This window comes from Gavialis gangeticus, unplaced genomic scaffold (genome assembly GCF_001723915.1).
Source record: "Gavialis gangeticus isolate Ggan-Ray unplaced genomic scaffold, GavGan_comp1, whole genome shotgun sequence".
Lineage (NCBI taxonomy): Eukaryota > Metazoa > Chordata > Crocodylia > Gavialidae > Gavialis > Gavialis gangeticus.
Genome location: NW_017729031.1, coordinates 19,117,695 through 19,126,862, shown reverse-complemented (window position 1 = coordinate 19,126,862; position 9,168 = coordinate 19,117,695). Strand labels below are relative to the sequence as shown.

Below are 9,168 nucleotides of genomic sequence, written 5' to 3'. Positions count from 1 at the left end.
GGAAAATTCCACGAGCCTGTCTTGCGCATGTCCAGACTTAACTCTTTCTGCGCTGGCAGCATAGACTAGAATTTTTCTCTCACACAGTTCAGCGTATAAATTCCCCTTTATTTGCTGTCGGCAAACATGCATACATGCAGAGTGGTGCTTTTGTAAATGCTGTGAAATATGTCTTTCCAGATGCTATATTGGATTAGTCTGACTAAAAAAAAAACAACCCCCAAAAACTTATTTTGCAATCTTTGTTTTGAAGCAATACGAAATCTGTTTCTGATTGCAACAGTAGTATTGTGTAAAGTCATACGGTCTGGAAATGCAATGTGTTTTACCAGTCACAAACCACACATGTTGAGTGCTCTTTAAAAAAAAGTTCATAAACAATACTTGGCTGAAAGAAGTTCATGAAACTAGCTGTAGAATGATTTTCAATAAGGAACAAATATATACAACTTATGTTTTCTTCCTGGGTGGCTCATGTATAAGAAATTGAGAGGCAGATTTGATTACAATGCAAAATGTATTCTGCTCCAGTTCTGACTACTTGTAGCCATTCACTGCCTTTACAACGTTTTGTGCAGGAGTAGCGCTGTTTTTCGGAAGCTGGATATTTTCCCAAGATCCCAATTTATTAACCTGAATTCCTCCTGGCAGTGTTCTTTTTCACTTTGTGTTTGTGTAGTCTGTTGTATGGTGTGGCTATGGGCTTGTAACCGTTGTTATGTTTCATTGCAGTGGTGATGAAACGGAGATTTGTATGGTGGGAGGTTGAGAGAAGCACAAAGACAGGAGAAAAAAGATTAAAATATTGCTTTGGACTTACTTTTGCTATTGTAGTGTGTCTGAAATATCTGTTGGAATAAATTGACATTGATATTTTTGTCTTCTCTGCTGAGGCCAGCACCCGTGGGGGAGGCACCAATATGTTGCTCAGCAACCTACTTCCCCATGAGCACCTGCTGAGGGAGGCCTCAGCATGCCCTCTAGAAATATGCTTAGAAAGAAAGTCTAGCAGCAGCTGGGATGAGTGCAGGGGAGCACGTTGGTCAACAAAAAGTTCGAGCCCTCCCCCAGTGCTCAGCACCTTCATAATTAATATGCACGATCTAAGTCAGACCAGGGAGCGCACACAATTTGCCATATGTTGCATTTTTGGGGTTTACAATGGGCTGGGTAGCATTTGGGGATTCTTCTAAATGAAAGGCCTTGCCTAAATGTGAGATATGTATCATCATGTAAAAACTTTGCATCTGTAAAAAAAAAAAACACTGTTCCAGAAAAAATAAGTCAGTGCTATATATAATAAAAAAGTCAGGTTGTTATGTAACAAAAATTTCCAAGGGTCTAATCTTTAAAGGGATCTTGCTGTGTCCTCCCTCCTCCCATTTTGGTCCACAGCTAAATGGAAGCTATATGGGCACAAATATTTGCATGTGGGGAGATTTTTATTAAATGATTTGGAAGTAGAAATTTCAGGTGCAGATAGGAGGTTGAGATTTAAAGCTTTCCTTCACAAAATCTAGCTGTGTGTTTTCATATACCATGATGCTACAATAACACTAAGGGTTAGATATCAAGCTTATAGGGAGCTTTTTAAAGAACACTGTATATGAACATGGCCAATTTAACTAATGAACTACAGGAAAAAGAGGGTAGCTATAGCCTTGTTTGAGGGCCCTTTCACTTAAAAGTAGACTCTGTGCATGTGTCCATGCAAAGCTTGGGTAATTTCCATTTTAATAAAAATAACCATAGAGAAGCATGAACAATAACCTGTCTGTTCTTTGGCACTGACAGTTCAGTTGTCCTATAAAATGAGATTTTTCTAGCCTAACACGGAAATCTTGTTATCAAATTTAGCTTACATCAATGTGCTTTATTAGAAGTCGGCAGAAATAATTTTGTAGACATTAAACAATGTCTAGTTTCTCCTTTTATCAGGCTGACTGAGTAAGATTAAATCAGTCAGAGGAGAGCCAAATAAGTTGATCAAACGGTGGGCATGGATATTTGGCCCATCTATGAATGCTTTGAGTTTGGTGACAAGGTAGAAATCTCCGAGTTGGGCCTTTGTTCTAAAGCCTTCAGGACTCACACTGTCTCTTGATTATCTTCACCTTCCTATGATGTTTCCCCAGGTCTGGCTGGCATTCTTTGTATTTTTGGTCTTTATTAATATGCTCAAAACACTGAACAACCCATCATCTTCCCTGTTCCCCCCCAGCTCCTTGTTTTCTTTGAAGTGATTCCAGTCTGCAGCTACCATACCGAAGGGATGTTTCTCAGACTTAGCCAAAATGTCACTTCAGTTTGATGCATACATCCAATGGGCTTTTTCAGGACTCTGTAATTCTGCGATAAAATCAGTATCATACACCTTTATGCTTATGATCTCTCTTTTCTTCACGCGTAACTACCAGTTGATCCCAAATGGCCTGTATGTTTCAGCCTTTTTGTTAACAATACTCATATTTAGATAGTGCTTTTCATTTCTGAATCACTTTGCTACATTGATTAAATTAATCATTCAAGCCTCCCAACATTCCTAAGCATTAGCAAGTTGATTTGTGGTGTTATTCCCATTTTACAAATAGGAACAGCAAGGCACAGAGGTTGACTGGTTTAACTATGCATTACTAGAACCATGAGTACAACCAGAAATGTCTTTGCTCCAGTCACTACAACCCTGTTTCAAAGAATGGTTACTGAATTTTAAAAAAGCCCTTCAGTGCCTTCACAAGCCTTTGGATAGAAGGCATGCTGGTAGCTTTGAAAGCTATGGGAATTTTTGGCTGCTCATTAAATTTCCTTCTAAATTATCACAGGGTTCATCGCAGCAGCCCAGTAGTCCTGGCACAGCACAGAATCGAGCCTCAACTCCCCAGCAAATATTGAAAATTTGGCTTACGCAATACAAACTCTGGCTCCATCGGATATCAAGGAAAAACATTTGTGGGAACATCTTTTACACATAAAGACACACAAAACACCAAATGCATTTATTTTTATTTTTCACTTGCTAAACCTATGTTTCCACCATATGTAGCATCTGGCATTTGGAACACTTTTTTGTTGTTGGCATTTTTTTAAAGGAAAAAATAATAGCCACATGCATTTACAGATTTTGGCTCAGTTGCCTGGCTGTTATGATGCCAGGTTTTCAGAGTGGTGAAAAAAGCAGGTACCAGTGACTCTGGCCCAAGCTACATGCCCGTCTCTTATTTCATTACACTTGTGCAACGTGGCTAACTTCCAATGGTATTCCTCCAGGGGGGCTGCAGGCAGGATTTGGCTCTTTATTATATGTGGGAGTAATAAGTACTTGTAGAAAACATGTTTGGTAGTGTAAGGGTGATGTTGTAGCCATGACAGTCTAGAAATTATATGAGATCTGAGGAAGGATGTCTGGACTGAACGACCTCTGGAGGTCCCTTCCAGTCCTACTTCTCTTTGATTCTATAAGTCTGTGAATTTAAAGCTTGTCTAACTGTATCTCAGCTACATACGTTCAATAAAATATACCACCCTAAGAAATCTTGCCTCGTTCTGAAGCAATAAATGATAGAAAACCAGTTTAGGGTCTCTTTGTAATCTCACTGTAAGTGAAATACTGGTTCTATTAAAATCAAAGGCAAAACTACCAGTGATTCAGTAGGCCTTGGATTTACTCTGTTTGTTGAAAAGTCTGTGCACCTGTGCTGATTTATGGTTTCAAGCTGAGACACTATAAATCTTACAGATAGGGGAAGTCTGGCATTTTAACTCAAAATTAAGGAAGTGGAATGCATGTAAATAGCAACCAAAGACATTTTCTTACAAACCAGTTGGAAACTGGGGGTAAAGAGTTGGGTATCTTTCTATTATGAAATTAAAGCTGTTGACCCAAGAGCTAAAGGTGTATTATGCAAATTGGCAGTAGGCATACAAGACTTTCTGCTGGGAGAGCCAAATACACTGCATGTTCATGGCAAATAAAGTAATGTTAAGATTACCGAGTTGAACTGCAAGATGATACAATTGGGAAAATCTCCTGATCTCCTGTGCTCTTTCATTTCCTTTTTCTGACTAGAGGGTTTACAAAAACACCCATAACTGATTACATTTCTACAGGCTCATTGTGAAATATACTGTGGCTTTAAAAAATTCAATTAAGCTACTTTGCAAAGGATGATGTATGAGCACATAGAAAAAATGTAGCATATTGTTTTCTCTGCAAGCATTCACAGTTGCCATTTCTACACTATTTATAATTGTAACTATGCACTCTTTGTTACTATATGAGAACATTTTTATTTCCATTTACCTTCCCCCCGCCCACCTTATTGCCTGTGCTTTATGAATTTCAGCATTCCAAATTTATGGTTTGAATGAAATGTTAAGATTTGCAGCATACAGGAGGATGTATTGTATAAGAGTGAACTTAAAAAAATGGAGGAGTGCCTAAAATTGTGGGATTTGCAATTTTGTTCATTCCTATCTTTTCTTCCCCCCCATCCCCTGGTATTTAAAACAAAGCTGTAGAGCAGTGGCTGTGGCACCCAGCTTTCTAGGCTGAAAGAATGGTGCAGGGTTAGCACAAAGGGTCGGTCTGCAGGTGTGATCCAGCATGCTAGCCTGATACCACGTGCTTAGATCCGGCCATGTGCCAGTGCAAACTAGCCTTCTGGGCCATGTTATCCAGCCCATTGGGACCCACACAGGTCAGGAAATTTGGTAGCAGGGGAGCAGCAATTAATGCTGCTACTGCTCCCCTCCCTGCTGCCACTCCTTTCTGCTGAACTTCTCTTCTGCTTCCCTGCTGCTCCCCGGCCAGATCTGGCCCATGGACTGTATAAAAGATCATTTGCCTTTGCTTAAGTTCCTTAGTACTAGCCATATCCATTCATGGTCAGCATACTTCCCTGACGAAAAAGGATGAATATGCTGTGATCTCATAAAGATCTTCATTGATCCTCAGACAAAGGTCTGCTGTGCCTAGCAAGGACCCAGTAAACATGCTTGCAAGTGATTTGTTCCATGCCTTATAACTTTTACATTTTTAAAATTACAGTCCCCCAAGACAAGCACGTGCTTTAGTTCTCCCTCAGGATGATGTTCAGATCAAGTGGCAAATTATAGCCACTTTCTTTGTCACTTTGTCTTTGAAGACATGGTGACTATTATTATCACCATGTTTTCAATGGGAACTTGCTGGTGGCAAAAATGGGTTTTTTTGGTTGAACTTTTCAGAAGGAAGACACAAGCCATGGAAACTTTCAAGCATGGAACACAAAAATGCTTTGTAAGGCTATGAACACTTGAATACAGGGTGATAAAAGATGTGGGGTGCATTTTTTCAGAAGTGCTTGAGTGCCTGAATGTCTATGAGAGTTAAACTTAAAAGTGACTTAAGCAGTTTTGAAAATGTTCCCCCTTTGTAACTGTACCCATAAAGGGTCAGCTCTATAAATCGTGGAGAGAAAAATTAGAAAGCAAACAATGCTGCAGCAATAAATTTATATAAGCAAAATGTAAATAATGCTGTACAAGACTATGACCATTTGCTGCAAATATCATGGCAAATCATTTTCATTTGCAAGGGACAACATTTCTTACAGCACAACTGGTATCTTTCTTCTGTTTTTCATCCAGGCTTTTATTAACACACTGTCTCTATGCCTAAATGAACCCACTGTGTTAGTGGTCATATCGTGTGCAATGCCATATCTGTTTTGGGAGATAACAGGTATAAACCAGTAGGAGGCAATGGATTACATACTGTGTGTGTAGATTTTGAAATTGTTTGCTATGCCTCTGCATGTGGCTGTGACCCAGTGATGGCTCTGTGCCCCCAGTATATTCAGTTTGATATTTAAAAAAAAAATCCTAGAGGATTAGAAAAAGGTAAGTAGAAACTATTTGCACTTGAAAGTGTAGTTGGCTGCATAGTGACATTGCACCTGGGCTTAGATCTACATTTTTGAACTCTCCTTTTCCCTTCCCCTTCCTCCTCCCCAGAAGTGGTGGTTCACATTAGAGCTCTGTTGCAGCTCACTGAAGAAAGGTGGGCTCTGTTAGCTCCTGGCTTGCATCCCAGTTTCAGGACCAGCATCCTCCCATTGAATTTACTGGTGGAGTGGGGGAGGGGGTTGTGATTTGGGTAGTTTTCTAGATAAAACGTTCCAACAACAAAACTAAAGAAGTGGATAGAGAAACACACCAAGCTCTCTTTAAGAGTGTTGAGCTTATGAAGTTTCTCAGCACTTGTCACCGGTCCAAATCTGATAGCCTTGCTTGTTTTTTACCAGATACTATTCAGGCAGACTCCTTTTGAAACCAAATGCTGACTACAGCTCTGATGATGGAATCACAAGAAATTCCAGGGGCTCTTTCATGTGATAACCGCTCTTTGGTGTATATTAAAAATGTTGGCTGCCATGGTCCTCTTGCTTTACCTGGGGCAGGCTGGGGTGTTATATTGTGTTACGTCAGGGTTGATGATAGTTTTACTAAGAGGTTAGATTCTGGATTTGTATAGGATGGTTTGGACAGGGATGATCCTGCCTCAGGCACAGGGCTGACCTATGGAGGTCCCTTCCAGCCCTAGTGCTTTATGATTTCTATGAAAAGTAAGAATAACATTGTCATTAACCCAAAGAAAACCCAGTATTCTCTTTGAAAAGCAAGATTAGCAAAATTAGCACTCTTCATGAAATTCCTGTTTAAAATCTAGGGGCCAAATCCTGTTCTTCATTACACCCTAATCCTATACATCAGGTCTACTCTGTTTTTGCACCATTGAAACAGAGAGCAGAGTTTGGATTTCTGTGGTAAGCCACATTAAGTGTTGCATTATCTCTTTATTTTATTCTTGAGGGAGAATACTACGCTAGCTGTATGCCAAAACGCTTGACTCTTTGTGGGTGGAGATAAAATCTTTTTTTAAAAAAGTGTCTGATTTCACAGAGTCCACTTCCTGCCCCTTGTAGCAACACTCCCAGAAACTGAAACCAGCTGGCCCCGTAAATCACAGATTGTATGCATGTAAGTATGAATGCTTTCAGGATAAGTTCAGGCTTAAAATAACTTTCTCTAGATTTCTTAGAAGGAAAAGCTAATGCCTTCTGTATCTTGCTAGCATTTAGCAACAACAAATACTAGTGTAGCAGCATGCACTTCCCTTTTGCAAGCTGTTTACAAACATTTCAAGAATGCTCACTTTCCTTTCTGATTTAGTTTACAGAATGCAAATGATGTTGATATGCTGTTCAACCAGGGTTTATTCTGATACCAGACAGCACTGACCCATAGTAACTATAGTTACTGTAGTGTAAAAGCAAAATCAGGCCTAGAGTTGGTAAAAAAAAAAAAAAAAATGCTTAGTATGGGTACGTTGATTTGTTCTGTAGGGCAACTTGTCCAAATGAGAGAAACTGTCAGAAATGTTCTTAGGGGGTTTTTTTGCATAATTATTCCCCCCTTCCCCCCACCTCCCCCCCCAATTTCTGAACAAACTGATTGCAGGCCAAGCTGCAACGAAACAAAATCAAATGACCAAGATGCATTCCTGAAGCTGCCTGAAATGTTAAATGATCTCATCCATTCTTATCTACAACAAAACAAACATGGAAATGAAATCAAAGCAAGTGCAAAGCCTGTTATACAACCACTTTTTGCCTATCTAGATCCTCAAAACTGTAGAAGGATTAACTATGAAATATTTGTTAAAAGACTGAGGTTTGAAAAATGTTTTAATGCCAGATGGTACGAGCTTCTCCCACTCCATCTCACCTAAAGGCATGGGTAAACATGGAATGTACCACTCTCCAGTGGGGGTATGTGCTCATAGCCCGTGCATATTCTCTTCTGCTTTGTTACTCTACTTGGAAAAATTATAATTGGCTATTTTTACCCCTCGTTCAGGTGCTCCTGAAGGATTTGAATGCTGATCACCTGAAAAAGAGCACAACTCTCAGTGAAAGATCCAAGGATTTGTGTGTTTGTAGTTCCAGGTATGTGGCAGCCTGCACAGTTTTAATACTGCCTGATGCAAAACCGCATTTTATTCTGTCTGTAGTCACCACAAATTTCACTTGACTGCACAGAATAGATAGTGAATTGTTAGCTTGAGCGATGGTAATTCATATAATAGAGTCAATTTAGCTGCAATTTGTTAGTCTGTCTTTCTAATACATAGGCAAGATTACTGCTCTTATCTAACAAAAACAGGCTCATTAAAACAACTCCTAGCAACAACAAGCAGTGCCTGGGTGCTTTGCAGCTGCCTGGGCCTTTATGGTTTTCTAGTGTAGGGCAGATTTTGGGTCTCCTGTTCATGTGATTAGTCCTTTCAGCTTCAGTGACACTACTGGCTTGACTAGGTGTTCATCAGGGTTAGGAAGGCTCCACAATCTCCATATACTTATTTAATATTTTTCTTTTTGAGCGCTTTTAAGGTACTTGAAAATAAGTGCCCATTTGAGAGAGGCCACTCTGTTTGACTGCCTCTAGGTAACAACTACTTGTAGGGCTAGGTTCAAATATATAAGCATGCTGAAAATGAATCCATTTCATTTGATTCCCCCCCTTCCCCCCCAAGATCAGAATCTGACCCCCAGTTCTTTACGAAAATAGACATGTTGAAAATGTAAAGGATGGGGAGCTAGCTCAGCTTGTACACCACTGACACCATTTATAGGATCTGGTTCTCATGGGGGACTTTAATTACTGTGACATGTGCTGGGAGGGTACTTTTGGAAATGCCAACCCTGATTCTCTACTACCTTTCACTTTGTGTAGTGAAGGGAGTGAAAAGTAAGTTTAAAAATGCCGTGGCAAATGTAACCCAGTGTGAGCGAGAAGGCTCTGTGACAGCCAGGGGGATGGTTTGCCATGAGTGGATGATGAAGTAAGATGCTTGAGGGACCTGGAAGGAGTGTAGTCTTTGAAGCAGTTAGTTCAGATTTTCTCATTTTAAGGAGAAAAACCCAGGTGCTCACTTTTTAAGGAGAAAAACACAGGAAATGGCAGGTTCCTCCTTGCAGGCTGGCAGAGTTCCAGTCTGCAAGGGGCTGGGGGGCGATCAGACAATGATGGCATGTGCCACCATTCCTGCTGCTGCCTGGTAGACAAGGGGTGTCTCGCAATGGTGGTGTGGGGTTCCTGGTGGTGGCACCAAGCCTCGCCACCCTG

At 40.3% G+C, this 9,168-nt stretch overlaps 1 protein-coding gene across 2 annotated transcripts in view; it reads left to right on the top strand.

Annotated features, from left to right (window-relative positions):
* The first annotated feature begins 6,918 nt into the window (after positions 1-6,918).
* LOC109301351 (histamine N-methyltransferase-like) overlaps positions 6,919-9,168 on the top strand; it is a 35,663-nt gene continuing 33,413 nt past the window's right edge. For both annotated transcript variants that reach the window (XM_019522471.1, XM_019522469.1), the window contains exons 1-2: positions 6,919-7,020; positions 7,900-7,988. The gene's annotated coding sequence lies outside the window, so the exon portion shown is untranslated. The remainder of the gene's footprint in view (positions 7,021-7,899; positions 7,989-9,168) is intronic.